Raw genomic sequence first — 24,423 nt, forward strand, 5'->3', positions numbered from 1 at the left:
GAGCACTACTTTCAGGCTCCCCTGCTCTTATCCTCAGCTCCTTCAATGTTGAGCTTCTCGAGGTTCTGTCAGAGGTGTCCTCTTCTCTTCTTGCTCCACATATTCTTTTTCCTACTCATGTCCCAGGCTTTAATTAGTATACCAGTGACTTCCAAATCTGCAGCACAAGCCCAGCTTTCTCTCCAGGGCCTCACACCCATCTATTCTAAGCTCCACAAAACCCACATGACCAAACCTGAACAGAAGCAGTAAAGTAAGATGGTGAGAACACACAAAGTGAAGGCATCCAGGACATCTGGGTTCAAATTCTGGCCTCACCACTTCCTAGCTGAATGCAATGTTTTTCATGGGAAAAGCAGGTCTAATGCTGTTTAGCTCCTGGGGTTTTTTGAAGATTAAATGAGGTCCAGTTGTAAGTGCCCAGTGAAGTATCTAGTATACAGTCAGCATTTAATAATTATCATAAACCTTCCCTCAAACATTTTCTTCCTGTATTCTCTGTCTCTTGGTATGTCACCATCATCAACTCAGTTCCTCAACTCAGAAAGCTGGCCAGCATCGCAATCTCTTTATTCCCTTACCTGTACAGGTAACTCATCATCAAGTCTTGTTGATCCTCCCTCTTTATTATGTCTTAAATCTACCCCTTCTTTGATATCCCCTCTGCCATTGCCCTAGTCTAGCCCCCAGCACCACTCACCTGGATGAGTGCAACAACCTTCTACTTGATCTCTCTTGCTTCCATTCTTTCCTTCCTTCATCCATTCCTCATACTGCGCAGAGATCTTTCTAAAATGCAAACGGAATCACATCACTCCCTTCCTTTTTAAACACTTCAGTAACTTCCCATTGGACTCAGTATGAAGTCCAGATGCTTTAGTATGACTTACAAAGCCCTGCAAGATCCAGAAATCTCAAGACAGGTCTAGCTTTGGGTAGGGTCACTTTCAAGGGTTATCTCCAGAAGAGATGAGTTTCAAAACACTTACCTAGATAACCTAGTAAGAAGAACGCTCTGTGAAATTACTAGCTATAAACCAGTTAAAAGTTGGGGAGACAGTTACTCAAGATGAAAACAATGGCTTCAGAGTAACAGATGATGAGTGTATTTTTTCTTTCTGGGAGAATTAAGCAGTGGGGAACAGTTGTTTATTGAGCCCCTTTTAGATCATATTAACATATAAATTTGTACATGAATTTTCACAGGAGAATTAATCATAATAGCCAAAAAGTAGAAACAATCCAAATGTCCATCAACTGCTGAATTGGTAAACAAAATCTGGTATAACCATACAAAGTAGTACTATTCAGCCACAACAAGTAATGAAGTACTGATACAAGCTACAACACAGATGAACCTTGAAAACATTATGCTAAGTGAAAGAAGCTAGTCACAGAAGGCCACAAATGATTCCATTTATATAAAATGTTCAGAACAGGCAAATCCTTGGAGACAGAAGGTAAATTAAGGGATGGGGGAAAGGAAGGAATTGGGAGGTACAGTAAAGTAAGATGTTCTCACCATCTTACTTTATTGCTTCTGTTCAGGTTTGGTCATGTGGGTTTTGTGGAGCTTAGAATAGATGGGTGTGAAGCTCTGGAGAGAAAGCTGGGCTTGTGCTGCAGACTTGGAAGTCCCCGGTATACTAATTAACTTTATTCTTCTATATTTGGTTATTTAGTTGTTCCAGCCCCATTTGTTGAAGAGACTAGTCTTTCCCCCAGAATGACCTTGGCACCTTTACCGAAAATCAGTTGATCATAAATGTATGGGTTTATTTATGGACTCTCAATTTTATTCCATTGGTCTATACATCTGTCCTGAACTTATAGTAAGTTCCGAAATCAGTAAGTGTGAGTCTTCTAACTTTGTTCTCTTTAAATATTATTTTGGCTATTATGGGACCCTTGTATTTTCCTATAAATTTTAGGATCAGTTTGTCAATCTGGGATTTTGATAGAGATTGCTCTGAATCTGTAGATCAGTTTGGGGACTGTTGTCACCTTAACAATATTAAGTTTTCTGATTCATGAACATGGGATGTCTAATTTCTTTCAACAACGTTTTGTAGTTTTTAGAGTATAAGTTAGTACTTCTATGTTAAATTTATTTCTAAGTATTTTATTTTATTTGATACTATAGTAAATGGAATTATTTTCTTAATTTCATTTTCAGATCCAACTTCTCTTTTGCTTCTACCGTAGATACAACTGTACTGTGCGAAGTATACATCTCTGTTAGGGGTTGGTTTGCCTGTATAGCCCACAGTACAGCATCCTACAGTACTGCTTGATCCTACCTGAAGGACACCTGTGCCTTTGTGAACCATGGACATAAGCATGACTTGAGCTGCCTCTAACTCCAGACCCCTGTCAGCTTCCTGCCTCCTCCTGTCTCTACTCTCTGGGCTGTGGAGCTTGGCTTGTTCCCTGCACTCTACCATTTCTACCATTGGGTTCTAGCTTATGTGGGATCTTAGTTCCCCAAATGGGGATCGAACCCGTGCTTCCTGCATTGGAAGCACAGAGTCTTAACCACTGGACTGCCAGGGAAGTCCCATCTTTCTTTCTGATGGTGAATAATGTCCGTGGCCTCTCAGCCACCTCTCTTTCCTCTTTGCTGATAATTCTCTTGCCCTTACAGGATTCCTTTCTAGTTAGAGAACAGGTCAGTCACATACTATCTTCTATAATTTTCATGTCCTGAACTCCCTTTAGCTATTTTGGTCACTTCCTGCATTTACAGGTTTTTGGGGGGTTACTTACAAGTCATGGAGCTTGAGAGTGTAAAATCTGTAGCACTACACAGTAAGATTCTGCTTAAACTTTGTGGGTCATTCATTACAACAGCTCTAAGGGTCAGGTGAGTGAGACATAGCCACCATAAGCAAGGATGTCCGTGTCCTCTCTAAATTCCTGCCCAGGGCACACTTCTTCCTCTCTCACACCTCATTCCTTCATGCTCTAATTATATTTGGGTGTATATTTGCACTGGTGGCTTAAAACAACAGAATGGATTAGGAGAGATTTTAATAACCTCTGTTTCACTGACAGTGACTCAAAGGGCAGCTTCATTAACATCCATAAATAAGGGGGCAAGAGCTGGCCTCTGAGGAAGCCAGATGGCATGAAGCTAGGCAAGCTTGACTAGGTATTTCCTGCTCCAGTAGACAGAACTGGTTTTCCTCATTTATTTCAGTGATCACGCTTTCTCACCCCCAACATGTCCTATTGCTTGCCCCCAACATCCTTGTACATACCTTTCATGTGCCTCCAAAGATCTCCACAAACCCAGTCCTGCCTAGCTCACATGCATTCCAATCATCATATGCTGGTCAGGAATGGAGGGGGGAAAGTGCCTTGACAGGACTGACTATATATAGTTTGACAAGGTTATAGGTTATGGGGAAGGTAGCACAGAGGTTAGAAGCATGGAATCTGCAGCCAACCTTGCCTGGGCTCAGATCCTGGCTCCACCACTGACCAACTAGGTAACGTCAGGTAAGTTTCTTAATCATTCTGTGCCTCTTGTTTCCTCATCTGTAAAATGGGGTTAACTGTATGTACTTCATAGAGGAGTTAAGGATTAAATGAGTTAATATTCATGAGCATTTAAAACAGGGCCTGGCCCATAGTAAGTTACTACATGGATTTTTTTTTTTTTTAAAGCTATGTATGACTGCCTTAGATATCTCCTCTTCGAAAGCTGTGTAGGACTATGAAGATAATATTCTAAGCTAATATGCAGTGAGTGCAATAGGCCAGGCAGTGTTTAGTGTAATGTACAGTATATCCCTTCAAGTCCACGCAACCCTGTCTTATAGATGAGGAAAGCAGAAGCTTAGAGTGGCTAGGTAACTCTTCCAGCGTTCCACAGCTGGTTTTGTGTAACACACCTGCCACAACTAGCTGTGAAACCTGGAGCAGGTTACTGAGCTTCTCTGAGCCTCTGTAAAAACAGAGGCTTGTACGTGTGGAACAACTCTTCTCTCATCCTTAGCGATGAGTGTGAGCCAGGAAAGTTCATTCTGCTCCCTGGCTTGGCGACTGCTTGCCTCAGCTCCACCATTCAAACCAATATTGCTCTGTTCCTACATCACACCTTTATTGAGGGCCCCAACAGGGAGACTGTAGGGGATAAAAAGATGAAAAGACACAGTCTTAACTTTGGGAGCAACAAGTCAGAAAGGGAGTAGAAGCCAGAGCTGGTGGCACAAGTGCTAATCTAAGGAGTTTGGACTTTGATTGGTGGGTGTGCTCGGTACTTTTGCTCTGTCCCACCTTCGCCACCTGATCCCCTCTCTGCTCTGCTCTGTCCCCCACAAATCAGAAGGTCAGTCTCTAAGAACTATATCACGTGGGCTTCAGGCCCTCTGGCTTCCATCTGGGTCCAGCCAATCTCAGGAGGAGATCAGAGCACAGGAAGAAAGGTTACACTATTCATTCTCTGCCTCTCTCCCTACCAGCATGTGGCTCTGGCAGGAGCTGTGATCCTTGACCCAGGTCAGTGCCTACGGTGGACCCCTCTCCCATAGCCACAGATTTTGCTGGGTTCCTGTACCCCTCCCTTCCCCCACTGTGCCTAAGGTGGTAACAGTATCAGCTGTAGCCAGTCCCTGCCAGTCCCTGGGTGGGCCACCATCCCTTGTAGGTTTCCCTTACCACACTCACCATCGTAAATAATCTCTCCATTAAAGGCTTTTCAATAGCCCTCTGAATGTGCGGGCTGTGTCCTGCCGGGACCCTAACTAACAGTAAACAAAGCAAAGTACTGAATTTTCTTTTTTTTTAATTTGATGTAGGTGGAATAGAGTTCAGGAGACACTAGACACAGAGAACCAGTTAAGATATAAAATAAGAGATAAGGAGGGTCTGATGGAGGGAATGAAGTGGAGCAGACAGCTATCAATAGGACCTGGGATTATGAGCAGAGAGGGAAAAGCCAAAAATGGCGCCAAACTATAGACCAACATCCCGCATGAACATAGGCACAAAATCCTCAACAAAGTATTAGCAAACTGAATCCAGCAATGTGTTAAAAGGACAATGCATGATGACCAAGAAAATGTAAGGCTGTTTCAATATTCTAAAATCAATTACTATAATTCAACATATCAAGTCATGAGATTATTCAATTGCATTAATTAGAAAAGCAAATTAAAACTTATTTATTACAACTACACACCTATTGGAATGTGTGAAATTCAGAAAATCTGGTATCAAAAACTGGCGAGGATATAAAGCAGCTGTTCATTGTTAGTGAAAATGAAAAATGGTACAGCCACTTTGGAAAACAGTGTGTCGTCTTTTAAGTTAAATATACACAGCATACAACCTAGCAATCCCACTTCCAGCTATTAACCAGGAGAAATGAAAACTTATGTTCACACAAAAACCCATATGTGAAGGCATACTTTATAATGTCTAATGTTGGCTTTATTTGTAACTGCCAAAACTTGGAAGCAACACAAATGTCCTTCAACTGGTGAGTGGATCAACAAACGGTAGTATATTAATGTAATGGAATACTACTCGGCAATAAAAAAAGAACTACTAATACACGCCACGACATGGATGAATTTCAAATGTATTATATGCTAGATGAAAGATGCTAGACTCCAAAGGCTCCATACTGCGTGATTCCATTTACATCATATAATAAAAAAGGCAAATTATAGGGGCAGAATAATAGATCAGTGGTTCCCAAGAATTGGGGTCAGGGGCCTGAGGAGACTACAAAATGCCACAAGGGAATTTTGGGGGTGGGGAATGGTGAAGGAACTGTTCTATATCTTGACTATGGTGGTGGTTATATGACTATATGCATTTGTCAAAACTCATAGAACTGTACACTAAAAATGGTCAATTTTACTGGTATGTAAATTATATTTTAAAAAAATGTGACCCCCTAAAAATTGATATTGAAGTTCTAAGCCTGGGAAGTTGTAGTATCATTAAGAGAAACAGGGAAGCCATGAGGCCTGACGGTTGAGACACGTGCCAAAACTGGGATTTGTGGATTCTGTTCTTCCCAGACTGGCTAAATATCATCTAACCTTCTGTATGTCTAGTCCATGGAGCCACAGCTTCTGCAAAACCACAGGACGAGACCCATTCCCCATCACAGAGGTGGGCCAAATCCAATATGACACCTGTTTTTTGTTTTTTTAAAAATTTATTATTTATTTATTTATGGCTGCATCGGGTCTTAGTTGCAGTGTGTGGGCTCTCTAGTTGTGGCGTGCAGGCTCCAGGGTGTGTGGGCTCTGTAGTTGTGGCACTCAGGTTCCAGAGCGCATGGGCTCTGTAGTTTGCAGCACATGGGCTCTAGTTGAGGCACGCAAGCTCAGTAGTTGTGCTGCGTGGGCTTAGTTGCCCCGCAGCATGTGGGATCTTACTTCCCTGACCAGGGATTGAACCTGCATCCCCTGCATTGTAAGGCAGATTCTTTACTGCTGGACCACCAGGGAAGTCCGTTTTTGTAAAAAGTTTTACTGGAACATAGTTTCACCCATTCCTTTATCTATGTGCTACGACAGCAAAGTAGCTGCAACATAGACCATATGGCCCACAAAGCCTAAAATATTTACCATCTGGCCCTTTACAGAAAAGGTGTGCTGATCCCTGCCCTATCCCAGGGGTTATAAGGCCAGGAGCTCCAAGTGACAGCGTGTAGTCATGAAGGTAGCCAGGATTATGATAAAAAGAACACCCTACCGGGCTTCCCTGGTGGCGCAGTGGTTGGGAATCTGCCTGCTAATGCAGGGGACACGGATTCGAGCCCTGGTCTGGGAAGATCCCACATGCCACGAAGCAACTAGGCCTGTGAGCCACAACTACTGAGCCTGCGCATCTGGAGCCTGTGCTCCGCAACAAGAGAGGCCGCGATAGTGAAGAGGCCCGCGCACCGTGATGAAGAGTGGCCCCCACTTGCCGCAACTAGAGAAAGCCCTTGCACAGAAACGAAGAACCAACACAGCCAAAAATAAATATAAAAATAAATAAATGAATAAAAGATTACTATTTAAAAAAAAAAAGAACACCCTACCTCACTGTGTGGGTGAAGAGTCACAGATTCTGGGAACTCTGGCGTTAGTGCATAACTTCAGAGAGGTCACTCATTCATTAGGCAGCTTAAGTAGGGGTCAGACCCTGGGCAGAAGGTGCCTATGAATCCTTTTCTACCAACAATTTGTTTATAATGTTGGGGGTTTCAGCGTGCTGAGCTAAAACCTATATTTTCCAGCCTCCCTTGCAAAGAGGTGTATCTAGGAAGACAAATAATACAAGGTACAGTTTGGTAGAGTTTCTGGAAACGTTCTTTTAAGATAGGGCGGGACGTCCCTGGTGGTCCAGTGGTTAAAACTCCACACTCCAATGCAGGGGGTCCAGGTTTGATCCCTGGTCAGGGAACTAGATCCTGCACGCTGCAACTAAAAACAGAGCCTGGGGGACTCCCCTGGTGGCGCAGTGGTTAAGAACCCGCCTGCCAATGCAGGGGACACGGGTTTGAGCCCTGGTCCAGGAAGATCCCACATGCCGCAGAGCAACTAAGCCCGTGCGTCACAACTACTGAGCCTGCGCTCTAGAGCCCGTGAGCCACAACTACTGAGCTCGTGTACCACAACTACTGAAGCCCACACGCCTAGAGCCCGTGCTCTGCAACAAGAGAAGCCACCACAGTGAGAAGCCCATGCACCGCAACGAAGAGTAGCCCCCGCTCGCCACAACTAGAGGAAGCCCGCACGCAGCCACAAAGACCCAACGCAGTCAAAAATAAAATAAAATAAATTTATAAAAATAAATAAAAATAAAAAAAGAGCCTGCATGCCGCAAAAAAGATCCTGCGTGCCGCAACTAAGACCCGGCACAGCCAAAATAAATTAATTAAAAAGACGGCAATCTCAGTTGTCGGACATATTCCCCCCACCACCACCTCCCCCTTCATTCTGCCTGAAATGCAGATTCTATGGCTCGAGTTGCCACATACATCTGACCACCAGGAGGCAATCTGAGGATGGAACACAATTTCCTGCAGATATTGGCACTGAGATGGTGAATCAGATGTCATCCATACCCTTAAGGAACTCCATTTCATCAACAAGACAGGCAGGTAAACACATTTGTTATATGGTATGATAGAGCAACAGGAACCTGTGTATGGCACAGAGAAGAGCACCATTGACTACATGGGCCCCAGGTGGTGTGCAAGCAGAAAAGGCTTCCTGGAGATGATGTAACAGGTCCGAGTTGGTCAGAAAGGCTGGTCATAGAGCTTCTCCAACACATCCAATGGCAAGGCCCTCCTTTTACTGGTGGTCCACTTCTGTTCTTCTGGGGCCACTTTAGCCAGAAAGTTCCACTTCAGATTGACATGAAGTCTACCCTCATTTAACTTCCATCCCATTGGTCTTACTTCTACACTGTGGAACAACCTGTGATGTTCCTAATGAAACTCTCATGTTTCCTCTACGTTTCCTAGGTTGTTTGCAGATGGCCCCAGTAATTCCCTTCCTTGTTTTCATGCCTTGGGTGGTCAATCACTTCGCACAGTGACTCTGTACTTAGCCATGTCACTTGCTCTGGCCAATGGGACATTAGCAACATGACACAAGAGGTTTGAAAAGTACTTGTGCATTAAGGCTTGCTCTGTTGCAACTCCTGGGATCTCTGGAAGCATCACCATGTGAACGAGCCCAGGCCATCCTAATGGATCATAAGAAACATGTGACCAAGTCATGCCCTCTGCTCCAGCTGACAGTGAGTCAATTGCCAGTTGACTGAGATCATTTCAGGCTATCCAGTTCTAGCTGAGCTTACCTGGACCAGAACCACCACCCAGGTCACCCTAAGAACCATGAGAAATAATCAATGCTTGTCTTCAGGTACTGAATTTTGAGGTTGTTTGTTATACCACAAAAGCTAACTGATACACTCCTTTACAGATCGAACTCCCTTAATTCCCTCAGACCTTCCTCACATTCTCTACCCTGCTGGCTAAGGCTGCTCTGGTTTGTCCATTGTCTAGATTGTCAATATGCCCCTGAAATGCAGCCCCAGAACTGAACACCATATCCTGAGCATATTCTGGCCTTCTTCCCTGTACATTACACTCCTGTTGCTTCCATTCATTTTAGAATTTAGACAGCCATGTCATCCTGACACATGGTAGGATTTTGCACATGTCCTAATATTCTGTACTTGTATAGTTAGGTTTTCAAAAATTTTAATTGTGGTAAAATACACATAACATCAAATTTACCATCTTAACCATTTAAAACTGTACAGTTCAGTGGCATTCACACTGCTGTGCACACTCACCACCACCCATCCACGGAACTCTTCACCCTGCAGAACTAAAACTCTATATCCATTAAACGATAACTCCCCATCCCCCCTCCCCCCAGCCCCTGGGAACTACCGTTCTACTTTCTGTCTATATGGGTCTGACTACCCTAGGCACTTCATATAAGTGTAACCATATTATACTTGTGCTTTTGTGACTGGCTTATTTCACTTAGCACAACGTCCTCAAGGCTCACCCATGTCGTAGCATGTGTCAGAATTTCCTTCCTTTTAAGGCTGGATAATATTCCACTGCATGCACATACCACATTTTGTTTATTCATTCATCTGTCAGTAGACACTTGGGTAGCTTCCACATTTTAGCTACTGTGAACAATGCTTTTATGAACATGGGTGTATAAATGACAGGTTTTTATTTTTAACTAAATAAATAAATTTATTTATTTATGGCCGCACTGGGTCTTCGTTGCTGTGCATGACCTTTCTTTTTAGTTGCAGCGAGCAGGGGCTACTCTTCATTGCAGCGCACGGGCCTCTCATTGTGGTGGCTTCTCTTGTTGCGGAGCATGGGCTCTAGGCGCGTGGGCTTCAGTAGCTGTGGCACGCAGGCTCAGTAGTTGTGGCTCGCGGGCTCTAGAGCACAGGCTCAGTAGTTGTGGTAGATGGGCTTAGTTGCTCCGCGGCACGTGGGATCTTCCTGGACCAGGGCTTGAACCCTGCATTGGCAGGCAGATTCTTAACTACTGCACCACCAGGGAAGCCCTCAGGGTTTCTTATGAAGTGTCATTACTTGTTCTGGAATTTTGTCTTCCTGATGCTATTAGAATCATCAAGATATTCAGAAGCTTACAGATGGATGGAGCTGGGGTAGTTCCATCCAAGCTATTAAAAAATCTATAATACTTTGCCTTGTAACATATATTATTAAGTTACAAATTATGCTTTCTATTTTTCACTGCCAGGCTTCAAAAGCCATTAGGGATTTCTACAGACCAACTTACTGCCTTGTAATAGTATATTTACCCTACAAGCCACACAAATGCAGTCAATTGATTTTCAGCCAAAGTATTAAATCAATTCAATGGGGAAAGAAAACTCTTTTTAAAAAATGGTGTTGTTGGGCTTCCCTGGTGGCACAGTGGTTGAGAGTCCGCCTGCCAATGCAGGGGACACGGGTTCGTGCCCTGGTATGGGAAGATCCCACATGCCGCGGTGCGGCTGGGCCCGTGAGCCGTGGCCGCTGAGCCTGCGCGTCCGGAGCCTGTGCTCAGCAACGGGAGAGGCCACAACAGTGAGAAGCCCGCGTACCACTGAAAAAAAAAAAAATGGTGTTGTGGGCTTCCCTGGTGGCGCAGTGGTTAATAATCCATCTGCCAATGCAGGGGACATGGGTTCGAGCCTTGGTCAGGAAAGATCCCACATGCTGCGAAGCAACTAAGCCTGTGAGCCACAACTACTGAGCCTGTGCTCTGGAGCCTGCGAGCCACAACTACTGAAGCCTATGCGCCTAGAGTCCGTGCTCCGCAACAAGAGACACCATGCAATGAGAAGCCTGCGCACCACCAACAAAGAGTAGCCCCCGCTCACCGCAACTAAATAAAGCCCAGGCGCAGCAATGAAGACTCAACACAGCCGAAAATAAATTAATTAATTAGTTTTTTAAAAATGGTGTTGGAACAATTAGATTTCCATATGGCAAACAAAAAACCTGACCCTTCATTTCTCACTGTGTTCACAAAAATTAATTCAAAATGAATCAAAGACCTAAATAAAAGGTCTTTGGTAAAAGCCAGAACCATAAAGCTTCTAGAAAAACGTATCAGAGAACATTTTCAAGTCCATGGAATAGGTAAAGATTTCTTGGACAGGACACAAAAAGGATTAACCCATTGATAAACTGGATTTCAAAAATTTAAAGAATTTCTGCTCATTAAAAGACTCCACTAAAAAAATAAAGAGGTAAGCCACGGGTTAGCAAAAAATATTTGCCAAACACATACGTAACAAAGGACTTGTATGCAGAAGAAATCCTATAAATCAATGATGAAAAAATGAACAACTTGATTTTTTTTAAATGTCAAAGGACTTTGATTGCTTCACACAAAAGATACAGGAAAAGCCAATAAGCACGTGAAAAGGTACTCCATATCATTAGTTATCAGGCATATGCAAACTAAAACCACTGCTGAGATACTCAAAATACTTGGTAGAATGGCAAAGAAAAAAAAAAAAGACTGACAATCCCAAAGTTTGGAGAGGATATGGAGCAAATACAACTCTCATACATTGCTGGTGGCAGTGTAAAATAGTACAGTCTCTTTGGAAAACTGACGTTTTCTTCTAAAGTTAAACATATATCAACTCAATGACATAGCAACTCCACTCGTAGATATTTACCCAAGAAAATGAAAACATATGTCCACAAAAAACGTTCTCAGCAGTCCTAATTCATCTTAGCCCCAAACTGGTAATAAACCCAAATGTTTATGAATGAGATTAGATAAACAAATTATGGTATAGGCATACAATGGAATACAGAAAAGCAATAAAAATGAATGAACTACTAATATATGCAACAACATGTGTGAATCTTAAAAATATTATGTTGAGTGAAAGATGTTAGGCACACACACCAAAAAACCCCCCATACTGTAGGATTCCATTTATTTGAGGTACAGGAACAGGCAAACCTTACTTATTAATGACAGTAGTCAGAAGTGGTAGCGTGGTGGTTGGCAAGTTGGGGTGTGGAGGAGAGAGGTGTGGAACCGACCAGAAAGGGGCACCAGGAAACGAAAGATGGTGGAAATACTCTATATCTTGTGTTGCATTGTGGTTACATAGGGATATATTTGTCACAACTCATCAAACTGAATACTTAGCATCTGTTCATTTAATTGTATGTAAATTATACTTCAATTTTTAACCACCATAAGTGGTGTCTAAGGGTATAGAACAACCTACTTGCACCCTGCAGATTTCATCTATAATCAAATTAAATGGACATGTGTGAATTAAGTCTCTTTCCTTTAAAACAAAACAAAAACCGTGTAAGAATACTTTTGGTACCAATACAGTTGGCCCTCCGTATCTAAGCATCCTCAGATTCAACCAACCATGGATTTAAGATATTTTAAAAAAAAAAGAAAATACCAGAATGTTCCAAAACATAAAACTAGAATTTGCTGCACAACAGTGACTATTTACATAGCATTTACATTGTATTCGGTATTTTAAGTAATCTAGAGATGGTATAAAGCATATGAGAGGATGTGTGTTATATGCCATTTTATATAAGGGGCTTGAGCATGTGCATATTTTGGTATCCATAGGGGTCCTGGAACCACACCCCCACCCCCACCCGTGCGCACACACGTGTGCACACACACACACGTACCGAGGGATGACTGTATGGAGAAAATGGCTGAAGCCAAGCTAAGGCCAATGATCTACTAAGTCTCGGCACTTGCTGAGGATCTGAAGAGGGCACTTTTCCCTAGCCAACATCACACTGGATGAGCTGCTGAGCTGTGGGTGTTAGGCAAGTCCTCACCACTCACGAACAACTCATACTAGGGAAGTGAGGGTTCAGAAAGGAGTTCTTCTCCGGTATCGCTGTAGGCAGGTGAAGTTAAAGATGGCTATAAGTGAGAAATAATGTGTAACAGTTTGTGGTTGTAGCTGTACAGGTTGGACAATAAGGTTAGCACACCACAAGGGTGGCTAGCTCAGCTCCCACCCCCCCACGCCCCATAACCAGCCCACATCTGGAACTCCCCAGCAGCAGCAGCCTTTGAGAGCTGTGCACCCTTAGGGCATCCCTCCTCAGACTTTGCCGCAGGCCTCTGGCCCCTCAGACACATTCCAAGGGGCCAGTACCAAGGGGCTTGTTTGGGAATTAGATTTTTCTGAGGATGAATTTTTTCAGTAATTGTATCTTAATATAAAATACGCTAAAATAAAGCATTGCGGCCAGTGATGAGGCCAGGACCCTAGTTATTGAGTTGGGCCCTCAATCAATCTTCCTATCTTTCTTCCTTCCTTTCCTTCCCTTCCCTTCCCTTCCCTTCCCTTCCCTTCCTTCCTCCCTCCCTCCCTATTTATGTATTTATGTATTTATTTATTGTGCCATGTCATTTGCAGGATCTTAGTTCTCCAACCAGGGATTGAACCCGTGCCCTCCGTGTTGAAAGCACAGAGTCCTAACCACTGGACAGCCAGGGAATTCCCCAATCTATTTTTTTTTAATTAATTTATTTTTATTTTTGGCTGCGTTGGGTCTTTGTTGCTGCGCACGGGCTTTCTCTAGTTGTAGCGAGCAGGGGTTACTCTTGGTTGCAGCGCATGGGCTTCTCATTGTGGTGACTTCTCTTGTTGCGGAGCATGGGCTCTAGGCGTGCGGGCTTCAGTAGTTGTGGCACGCGGGCTCAGTAGTTGTGGCTCACAGGCTCTAGAGCACAGGCTCAGTAGTTGTGGCACACGGGCTTAGCTGCTCCGCGGCATGTGGGACCTTCCCAGACCAGGGCTCGAACCCATGTCTCCTGCATTGGTAGGCGGATTCTGAACCACTAAGACACTAGGGAAGTCCCCCAATTTATTTTTAAAACAGATTGTAACATTAGCTGTGTTTCCTCCTACCTCTCTGGCCATTTCTCTGCTAGTTTCTCCTGATAATGACTGTGGTAACCATTGCTCCTGGCTCATGACTGATGATCCTATTCAGTCTCATGGCTTTAAATACTATCTATTCTCTGACAACTCCCAAAGTTATCAGCCAGGTCCTCTTCCTTGAGCTCCAGGCTAATATAAACAACCGCCTATCTGATGTACATTTCGACTTGGTGTCCAGAACTAAACTCCTGATGTTTCTCCCCACCAAACTCTCTCTTCCCACAATGGCTTCATCTCAGGAACTGGTAACACAAATTTTCCAACTGTTCAAATCAAAACCTTGGAGTAGTCTTTGATCCTTCTTCTTCTCTCACACTTCTCACCTGATCCATAAAAACAAGTTTTGCTGGCTCTCTACCTTCAAAACGCATCCTGTATCCAAGCACTTCCTACTACTCTATTGCCACCACCTTAGTTCAAGTCACTATCACCTCTCTCCAGTGTTACTATGACAGCCCACCTGGTCTCCCAGATTCTACTCTGCCCCTTCCCATGCTCCCCAATCTATTGTCAACAAAGCACCGTGAGTGACGCAATTAAAATGTAAGTCAGATCAAGCCACTCCCCTGCCCGAAGGCGCCACAAGCTTCCCATCTCTCTTATAATAAAAGCCAAGGTTCTTCCCCTGACCTACAAAAGGCCCTATGTGATCTGTCTGCACCCTATCCTCTTTCTGACCTTATACCCAATTTCTCTTCCCCTTGTTCACTCTGCTCCAGCCACAGTGGTTTACTGCTGTATGTATCTCAGACATACCAGGTATGTCTCTGTCTCAGGGCCTTTGCGCTGGCTGTTCCCTCTACCGTACAAATGATATCAATTTGGCTTACTCACTCCCTCACTTCCTTCAGGTCTCTACTCAAATGCTGTCTTATCAGAAACAGGTTTATCTTCCCATTGTTGGTCTCATCCTACCACCCCTGCTAGAAAGCATGCTCCTTGAGGAAAGGGAATTTTTTGTCTGTTTTGTTCACTGCTGTACCCCCAAGTTCCTAAAACAAGGTCTGATATGTAGTGGGTGCTCAGTAAATATTTGCTGAAAAAAATGAAAGATATCAGACCTTGCTTCTGCGTAGTTAATCAATAAACAAAGACGTATATACTGAACTCATCAAAACTGTATATAATTCTGTATGATCTTGGGATATATTCACAAATGTAATAAAGAGAGTACTTACGTTGTTAATTAAATAGTCTGGGGCAGAATCTGGTTTAATGGTTTAGGAAAGAAAGCATCATATAACAGAATAGCTCTGTCTGCCAGTTGGGATTAGGAAAATGAGCTGATGCTCTCAGTCTTTTTTTTTTTTTTTTTTAAACATCTTTATTGGGGTATAATTGCTTTACAATGGTGTGTTAGTTTCTGCTTTACAACAAAGTGAATCAGCTATACATATACATATGTTCCCATATGTCTTCACTCTTGCGTCTCCCTCCCTCCCACTCTCCCCATCCCACCCTTCCAGGCTGTCACAAAGCACCGAGCTAATATCCCTGTGCCTTGCGGCTGCTTCCCCCCAGCTATCTACCTTACTATGTTTGTTAGTGTGTATATGTCCATGACTCTCTCTCGCCCTGTCAAAACTCACCCTTCCCCCTCCCCATATCCTTAAGTCCGTTCTCCAGTAGGTCTGCGTCTCTATTCCTATCTTACCCCTAGGTTCTTCATGACATTTTTTTCCCTTAAATTCCATATATATGTGTTAGCATACGGTATTTGTCTTTTTCTTTCTGACTTACTTCACTCTGTATGACAGATTCTAGGTCTATCCATCTCATTACAAATACCTCAATTTCATTTCTTTTTAAGGCTGAGTAATATTCCATTGTGTATATGTGCCACATCTTCTTTATCCATTCATCCGATGATGGGCGCTTAGGTTGTTTCCATGTCCTGGCTATTGTAAATAGAGCTGCAATGAACATTTTGGTACATGACTCTCTTTGAATTTTGGTTTTCTCAAGGTATATTCCAAGTAGTGGGATTGCTGGGTCATATGGTAATTCTATTTGTAGTTTTTTAAGGAACCTCCATACTGTTCTCCACAGTGGCTGAGCCAATTCACATTCCCACCAGCAGTGCAAGAGTGTCCCCTTTTCTCCACACCCTCTCCAGCATTTATTGTTTCTAGATTTTTTGATGATGGCCATTCTGACTGGTGTGAGATGATATCTCATTGTAGTTTTGATTTGCATTTCTCTAATGATTAATGATGTTGAGCATTCTTTCATGTGTTTGTTGGCATTCTGTATATCTTCTTTGGAGAAATGTCTATTTAGGTCTTCTGCCCATTTTTGGATGGGGTTGTTTGTTTTTTTGTTATTGAGCTGCATGAGCTGCTTGTAAATTTTGGAGATTAATCCTTTGTCAGTTGCTTCACTTGCAAATGTTTTCTCCCATTCTGAGGGTTGTCTTTTGGTCTTGGTTATGGTTTCCTTTGCTGTGCAAAAGCTTTGAAGTTTCATTAGGTCCCATTTGTTTATTTTTGTTTTTATTTCCATTACTCTAGGAGGTGGGTCAGAAAGGATCTTGCTGTGATTTATGTCATAGAGTGTTCTTCCTATGTTTTCTTCTAAGAGTTTGATAGTTTCTGGCCTTACATTTAGGTCTTTAATCCATTTTGAGCTTATTTTTGTGTATGGTGTTAGGGAGTGATCTAATCTCATACTTTTACATGTACCTGTCCAGTTTTCCCAGCACCATTTATTGAAGAGGCTGTCCTTTCTCCACTGTACATTCCTGCCTCCTTTATCAAAGATAAGGTGTCCATATGTGCGTGGGTTTATCTCTGGGCTTTCTATCCTGTTCCACTGATCTATCTTTCTGTTTTTGTGCCAGTACCATACTGTCTTGATTACTGTTGCTTTGTAATATAGTCTGAAGTCAGGGAGCCTGATTCCTCCAGCTCCTTTTTTCGTTCTAAAGATTGCTTTGGCTATTCGGGGTCTTTTGTGTTTCCATACAAATTGCGAAATTTTTTGTTCTAGTTCTGTGAAAAATGCCAGTGGTAGTTTGATAGGGATTGCATTGAATCTGTAGATTGCTTTGGGTAGTAGAGTCATTTTCACAATGTTGATTCTTCCCATCCAAGAACATGGTATATCTCTCCATCTATTTGTATCATCTTTAATTTCTTTCATCAGTGTCTTATAATTTTCTGCATACAGGTCTTTCGTATCCTTAGGTAGGTTTATTCCTAGATATTTTATTCTTTTTGTTGCAATGGTAAATGGGAGTGTTTTCTTGATTTCACTTTCAGATTTTTCATCATTAGTATATAGGAATGCCAGAGATTTCTGTGCATTAATTTTGTATCCTGCTACTTTACCAAATTCATTGATTAGCTCTAGTAGTTTTCTGGTAGCATCTTTAGGATTCTCTATGTATAGTATCATGTCATCTGCAAACAGTGACAGCTTTACTTCTTCTTTTCCGATTTGGATTCCTTTTATTTCCTTTTCTTCTCTGATTGCTGTGGCTAAAACTTCCAAAACTATGTTGAATAAGAGTGGTGAGAGTGGGCAACCTTGTCTTGTTCCTGATCTTAGTGGAAATGCTTTCAGTTTTTCACCATTGAGGATGATGTTTGCTGTGGGCTTGTCATATATGGCTTTTATTATGTTTAGGAAAGTTCCCTCTATACCTACTTTCTGGAGGGTTTTTATCATAAATGGGTGTTGAATTTTGTCGAAAGCTTTCTCTGCATCTATTGAGATGATCATATGGTTTTTCTCCTTCACTTTGTTAATATGGTTTATCACATTGATAGATTTGCGTATATTGAAGAATCCTTGCATTCCTGGAATAAACCCCACTTGATCATGGTGTATGATCCTTTTAATGTGCTGTTGGATTCTGTTTGCTAGTATTTTGTTGAGGATTTTTGCATCTATGTTCATCAGTGATATTGGCCTGTAGTTTTCTTTCTTTGTGACATCCTTGTCTGGTTTTGGTATCAAGGTGATGGTGGCTTCGTAGAAGGAATTTGGGAGTGTTCCTCCCTCTGCTATATTTTGGAAGAGTTTGAGAAGGATAGGTGTTAGCTCTTCTCTAAACGTTTGATAGAATTCACCTGTGAAGCCATCTGGTCCTGGGCTTTTGTTTGTTGGAAGGTTTTTAATCACAGTTTCAATTTCAGTGCTTGTGATTGGTCTGTTCATATTTTCTATTTCTTCCTGATTCAGTCTTGGCAGGTTGTGCATTTCTAAGAATTTGTCCATTTCTTCCAGATTGTCCATTTTATTGGCATAGAGTTGCTTGTAGTAATCTCTCATGATTTTTTTTATTTCTGCAGTGTCAGTTGTTACTTCTCCTTTTTCATTTCTAATTCTATTGATTTGAGTCTTCTCCCTTTTTTTCTTGATGAGTCTGGCTAGTGGTTTATCTATTTTGTTTATCTTCTCAAAGAACCAGCTTTTAGTTTTATTGATCTTTGCTATTGTTTCCTTCATTTCTTTTTCATTTATTTCTGATCTGATTTTTATGATTTCTTTCCTTCTGCTAGCTTTGGGGCTTTTTTGTTCTTCTTTCTCTAATTGCTTGAGGTGCAAGGTTAGGTTGTTTATTCGAGATGTTTCCTGCTTCTTAAGGTGGGCTTGTATTGCTATAAACTTCCCCCTTAGAACTGCTTTTGCTGCATCCCATAGGTTTTGGGTCGTTGTGTCTCCATTGTCATTTGTTTCTAGGTATTTTTTAATTTCCTCTTTGATTTCTTCAGTGATCACTTCATTATTAAGTAGTGTATTGTTTAGCCTCCATGTGTTTGTATTTTTTACAGATCTTTTCCTGTAATTGATATCTAGTCTCATGGCGTTGTGGTCGGAAAAGATACTTGATACAATTTCAGTTTTCTTAAATTTACCAAGGCTTGATTTGTGACCCAAGATATGATCTATCCTGGAGAATGTTCCATGAGCACTTGAGAAAAATGTGTATTCTGTTGTTTTTGGATGGAGTGTCCTATAAATATCAATTAAGTCCATCTTGTTTAATGTATCATTTAAAGCTTGTGTTTCCTTATTTATTTTCATTTTGGATGATCTGTCCATGGGTGAAAGTGGGGTGTTAAAGTCCCCTACTATGAATGTGTTACTGTTGATCTCCCCTTTTATGGTTGTTAGTATTTGCCTTATGTATTGAGGTGCTCCTATGTTGGGTGCATAAATATTTACAATTGTTATATCTTCTTCTTGGATCGATCCCTTGATCATTATGTAGTGTCCTTCTTTGTCCCTTTTAATAGTCCTTATTTTAAAGTCTATTTTGTCTGATATGAGAATTGCTACTCCAGCTTTCTTTTGGTTTCCATTTGCATGGAATATCTTTTTCCATCCCCTTACTTTCAGTCTGTATGTGTCTCTAGGTCTGAAGTGGGTCTCTTGTAGACAGCATATATAAGGGTCTTGTTTTTGTATCCATTCAGCCAATCTGTGTCTTTTGGTGGGAGCATTTAGTCCATTTACATTTAAGGTAATTATTGATATGTATGTTCCTATTTCCATTTTATATATTGTTTTGGGTTCGCTACTATAGGTCATTTCCTACTCTTGTGTTTCGTGTCTAGAGAAGTTCCTTTAGCATTTGTTGTAAAGCTGGTTTGGTGGTGCTGAACTCTCTCAGCTTTTGCTTGTCTGTAAAGGTTTTAATTTCTCCATCAAATGTGAATGAGATCCTTGCTGGGTAGAGTAGTCTTGGTTTCAGGCTATTCTCCTTCATCACTTTCAGTATGTCCTGCCACTCCCTTCTGGCTTGTAGGGTTTCTGCTGAGAGATCAGCTGTTAACCTTATGGGGATTCCCTTGTGTGTTATTTGTTGTTTTTCCCTTGCTGCTTTTAATATGCTTTCTTTGTATTTAATTTTTGACAGTTTGATTAATATGTGTCTTGGCGTGTTTCTCCTTGTATTTATCCTGTATGGGACCCTCTGTGCTTCCTGGACTTGATTAACTATTTCCTTTCCCATATTAGGGAAGTTTTCAACTATAATCTCTTCAAATATTTTCTCAGTCCCTTTCTTTCTTTCTTCTTCTTCTGGAACCCCTATAATTCGAATGTTGGTGCGTTTCATGTTGTCCCAGAGGTCTCTGAGACTGTCCTCAGTTCTTTTCATTCTTTTTTCTTTATTCTGCTCTGCAGTAGTTATTTCCACTACTTTATCTTCCAGGTCACTTATCCGTTCTTCTGCCTCAGTTATTCTGCTATTGATCCTATCTAGAGTGATTTTAATTTCATTTATTGCATTGTTCATCGTTGCTTGTTTCATCTTTAGTTCTTGTAGGTCCTTGTTAACTGTTTCTTGCATTTTGTCCATTCTACTTCCAAGATTTCGGATCATCCTTACTATCATTATTCTGAATTCTTTTTCAGGTAGATTGCCTATTTCCTCTTCATTTGTTAGGTCTGGTGGGTTTTTATCTTGCTCCTTCATCTGCTGTGTGTTTTTCTGTCTTCTCATTTTGCTTATCTTACTGTGTTTGGGGTCTCCTTTTTGCAGGCTGCAGGTTCGTAGTTCCCGTTGTTTTTGATGTCTGTCTCCAGTGGCTAAGGTTGTTTCAGTGGGTTGTGTAGGCTTCCTGGTGGAGGGGACTAGTGCCTGTGTTGTGCTGGATGAGGCTGGATCTTGTCTCTCTAGTGGGCAGGTTCACGTCTGGTGGTGTGTTTTGGGGTGTCTGTGGCCTTATTATGATTTTAGGCAGCCTCTCTGCTAATGGGTGGGGTTGTGTTCCTGTTTTGCTAGTTGTTTGGCATAGGTTGTCCAGCACTATGGCTTGCTGGTCGTTGAGTGAAGCTGGGTGCTGGTGTTAAGATGGAGGTCTCTGGGATATTTCCACCGTTTAATATTATGTGGAGCTGGGAGGTCTCTTGTTGACCAGTGTCCTGAAGTTGGCTCTCCTACCTCAGAGGCAGAGCCCTGACTCCTGGCTGGAGCACCAAGAGCCTTTCATCCACACAGCTCAGAATAAAAGGGAGAAAAAGTAGGGAGAATTAGTAGAAGTATGAGTAAAGAAAGAGGGAAAGGAGGAAAGGAAGGAAGGAAGAAAGAAGCAAAGAAGGAAAGAAAGGAAGGAGGGAGGGAGGGAGGGAGGAAGGAAGGAAGGAGGGAAAGAAGGAAAAAAAGACAGAAAGAAAGATGATACAGTAAAAATAAAATAAAGTATAATATAGTTATTGAATTAAAAAATATTTAGAAAAAAAAAAAGGGACGGATAGAACCTTAGGACAAATGTTGGAAGCAAAGCTATACAGAGAAAATCTTACACAGAAGCATACACATACACCTTCACAAAAAGAGGTAAAGGGGGAAAAATCATAAATCCTGCTCCCTGAGACCACCTCCTCAATTTGGGGTGATTCGTTGTCTAAAGGAGGGAGGGAAGGAAGGAAAGAAAGAAAGAACGAAGGTAAAGTATAATAAAGCTATTACAATTAAACTTAATTATTAAGAAAAAGAATTTTTAAAAAAAAGTCATGGACGGATATAGCCCTAGGACAAATGGTGGAAGCTAGAGTATACAGACTAGATGTCACACAGAAGCATACACGTACACATTCACAAAAAGAGGAAAAGGGAAAAAAATCATAGATCTCGCTCCTAAATTCCACCTCTTCAATTTGGGATCATTCCTTGTCTATTCAGGTATTCCACAGATGCAGGGTATATCAAGTTGATTGTGGAGCTTTAATCCGCTGCTTCTGTGGCTGCTGGGAGAGATTTCCCTTTCTCTTCTTTGTTCTCACAGCTCACAGGAGCTCAGCTTTGGATTTGGCCCTGCCTCTTGCGTGTAGGTCGCTGGAGGGCGTCTGTTTTTTCGCTCAGACAGGACGGGGTTAAAGGAGCCGCTGATTCGGGGCCTCCGGCTCACTCAGGCCGGGGGTTGGGGGATGGGGGAAGGAGGGGCACTGCGTGCGGGGCCGGCCTGCGGCGGCAGAGGCAGCGTGACGTTGCGGCAGAGGCCGGCGTGACGTTGCACCAGCCTGAGGCCCGCCGTGCGCTGTCCCGGGGAAGTTGTCCCTGGATCCCGGGAACCTGGCAGTGGCGGGCTGCACAGGCTCCGCGGAAGAGGGGTGTGGAGAGTGACCTGTGCTCGCACACAGGCCCCTTGGTGGCGGCAGCAGCAGCCTTAGCGTCTCCCGCCCGTCTCTGGGGTCCGCGGTTGTAGCCGCGGCTCGCGCCCGTCTCTGGGGTTTGCGCTTTCAGCCGCGGCTCGCGCCCGTCTCGGGGGCTCGCGCCCTCAGCCGCGGCTCGCGCCCGTCTCTGGGGTTCGCGCTTTTAGCCGCGGCTCGCGCCCGTCTCTGGAGTTCCTTTAAGCAGCGCTCTTAAACCCCTCTCCTCGCGCACCAGGAAACAAAGAGGGAAGAAAAAGTCTCTTGCCTCTTCGGCCGATGCAGGCTTTCCCCCGAACTCCCTCCCGGCTAGTCGTGGTGCACTAACCCCTTCAGGCTATGTTCAAGCCGCCAACCCCAGTCCTCTCCCTGAGCTCCGTCCAAAACCAAAACCCGAGCCTCAGCTCGCAGCCCCGCCCGCCCCCCCGGCGGGTGAGCAGACAAGCCTCTCGGGTTGGTGAGTGCTGGTTGGCACCGATCGTCTGTGCAGGAATCTCCCCGCTTTGCCCTCCGCACCCGTCGCTGTGCACTACTCCGCGGTCCCGAAACTCCCCCCTCTGCCTCCCGCAGTCTCCGCCCGCGGAGGGGCTTCCTAGTGTGTGGAAACTTTTCCTCCTTCACAGCTCCCTCCCACTGGTGCAGGTGCCGTCCTTATTCTTTTGTCTCTGTTTTTTCTTTTGCCCTACCCAGTTACGTGGGGAGTTTCTTGCCTTTTGGGAGGTCTGAGGTCTTCTGCCAGCCTTCAGTAGGAGTTCTGTAGGAGTTGTTCCACGTGTGGATGTATTTCTGGTGTATCCGTGGGGAGGAAGGCGATCTCCGCGTCTTACTCTTCCGCCATCTTCCGAGATTTCGCTCTCAGTCTTAAGCTACAACTTGACCTGTCAAGAGGGGCCCTCACCCAGAACTGTCTCTCCAACTACCACCACTCCTCTACATGACATGACTCAAGCTTATCAGTTAGCTCAGACCCCTTGTAGTCAAGTTTCCTCTCTCTAACAGAGAAGCACACTGTAAATCAAGCCTTGGGACTTCCCCGGTGGCGCGCAGTGGTTAAGAACCCACCTGCTGGGCTTCCCTGGTGGCGCAGTGGTTGAGAGTCCGCCTGCTGATGCAGGGGACACGGGTTCGTGCCCTGGTCCGGGAAGATCCCACATGCCGCGGAGTGGCTAGGCCCATGAGCCATGGCCGCTGAGCCTGCGCGTCCGGAGCCTGTGCTCCGCAACGGGATAGGCCACAACAGTGAGAGGCCCGCGTACCGCAAAAAAAAAAAAAATCCGCCTGCCAATGCAGGGGACACGGGTTTGAGCCCTGGTCCGGGAAGATCCCACATGCCGTGGAGCAACTAAGTCCGTGAGCCACAACTACTGAAGCCCGCACGCCTAGAGCCCATGCTCCGAAACAAGAGAAGCCACCGCAATGAGAAGCCCGCGCACCGCAACGAAGAGTAGCCCCCATTTGCCGCTACTAGAGAAAGCCCGTGTGCAGCAATGAAGACCCAATGCAGCCATAAATAAATGCATAAATAAATAAGTTAAGTAAGTAAATAAATAATCAATCGAGGCTTGCAGGACCACAGTGATCCAGCACTTAGGGGCTATGTTCAGTCAAATGCCAACAATCGTGAAGGGAAAGTAAGTGATAGTGGACTCAAACAAGTGATAGTGATTCATACCTAACCAGCTCCTAAGGAACCACTCTGGCTGCAGTGAAGCCTTCCTGCCCCCACAGCCAGTCCATCCCTACAACCCATCAATTGGACATCTTAATGCCCCTTGAATTCATCCACTGCTCTGGTTCCCTGAACAGACATCGAGCGAGTCTCGATGGAAATGGACCTGACCATTTCCTTCCCCAGCCTCTAAGTGACCCTAAGATAAAGCCCAAATTCCTTCAGGGGCTCTCCCTAGTGTGGGTTGGGCCTTTTCCCATCTCTCCACCTTACCACTTTCCCCTTTACACTGCACTCAGCATGCTAGCAACTACCAAATCTAACTCTTTCAGTCCTGCTCTGAGATTCTGGTCCAAACTGTTTGCTCTGCCTGAAACAATCTTTTCTTTTTCTTATTTCCTCAGGATAACTCCTTCTCAGATCTGTTAGGGCTCCAGTTAAACACCACTTCTTCAGAAAAGCTGTGCCTGAGCTTTGGCTTTCACAGTGCCCGTCACACTTCACTGGGATCTGTCATGATGTCAAGACGTTGCCCATCTCACACTCTGCTGTCACCAGGACAGAGCAGTGTCTGAAGCTGAGTAGGTGCTGCTGCGTAATGATTGAGGAATGAGCATATGAATGAATAAGTACAAGAACAGATGAATCAAGAAGTCAGGTCAAAGCCTTTGTGG

The 24,423-nt window shown here is 43.5% G+C and overlaps 1 protein-coding gene across 11 annotated transcripts in view; it reads right to left on the bottom strand.

The window, feature by feature from the left end:
* The window catches only part of GFOD2 (glucose-fructose oxidoreductase domain containing 2), a 49,318-nt gene that overhangs the window by 16,723 nt on the left and 8,172 nt on the right, over positions 1-24,423 (bottom strand). For 6 of the 11 annotated variants that reach the window (XM_032614428.1, XM_032614417.1, XM_032614419.1 and 3 more), the window contains one exon: positions 701-789. The exons of 4 other annotated variants lie outside the window; for them this stretch is intronic. The gene's annotated coding sequence lies outside the window, so the exon portion shown is untranslated. The remainder of the gene's footprint in view (positions 1-700; positions 790-24,423) is intronic. One more of the 11 variants, XM_032614421.1, reaches the window with a different exon arrangement.

This window comes from Phocoena sinus, chromosome 19, assembly GCF_008692025.1.
Source record: "Phocoena sinus isolate mPhoSin1 chromosome 19, mPhoSin1.pri, whole genome shotgun sequence".
Classification (NCBI taxonomy): Eukaryota; Metazoa; Chordata; class Mammalia; order Artiodactyla; family Phocoenidae; genus Phocoena; species Phocoena sinus.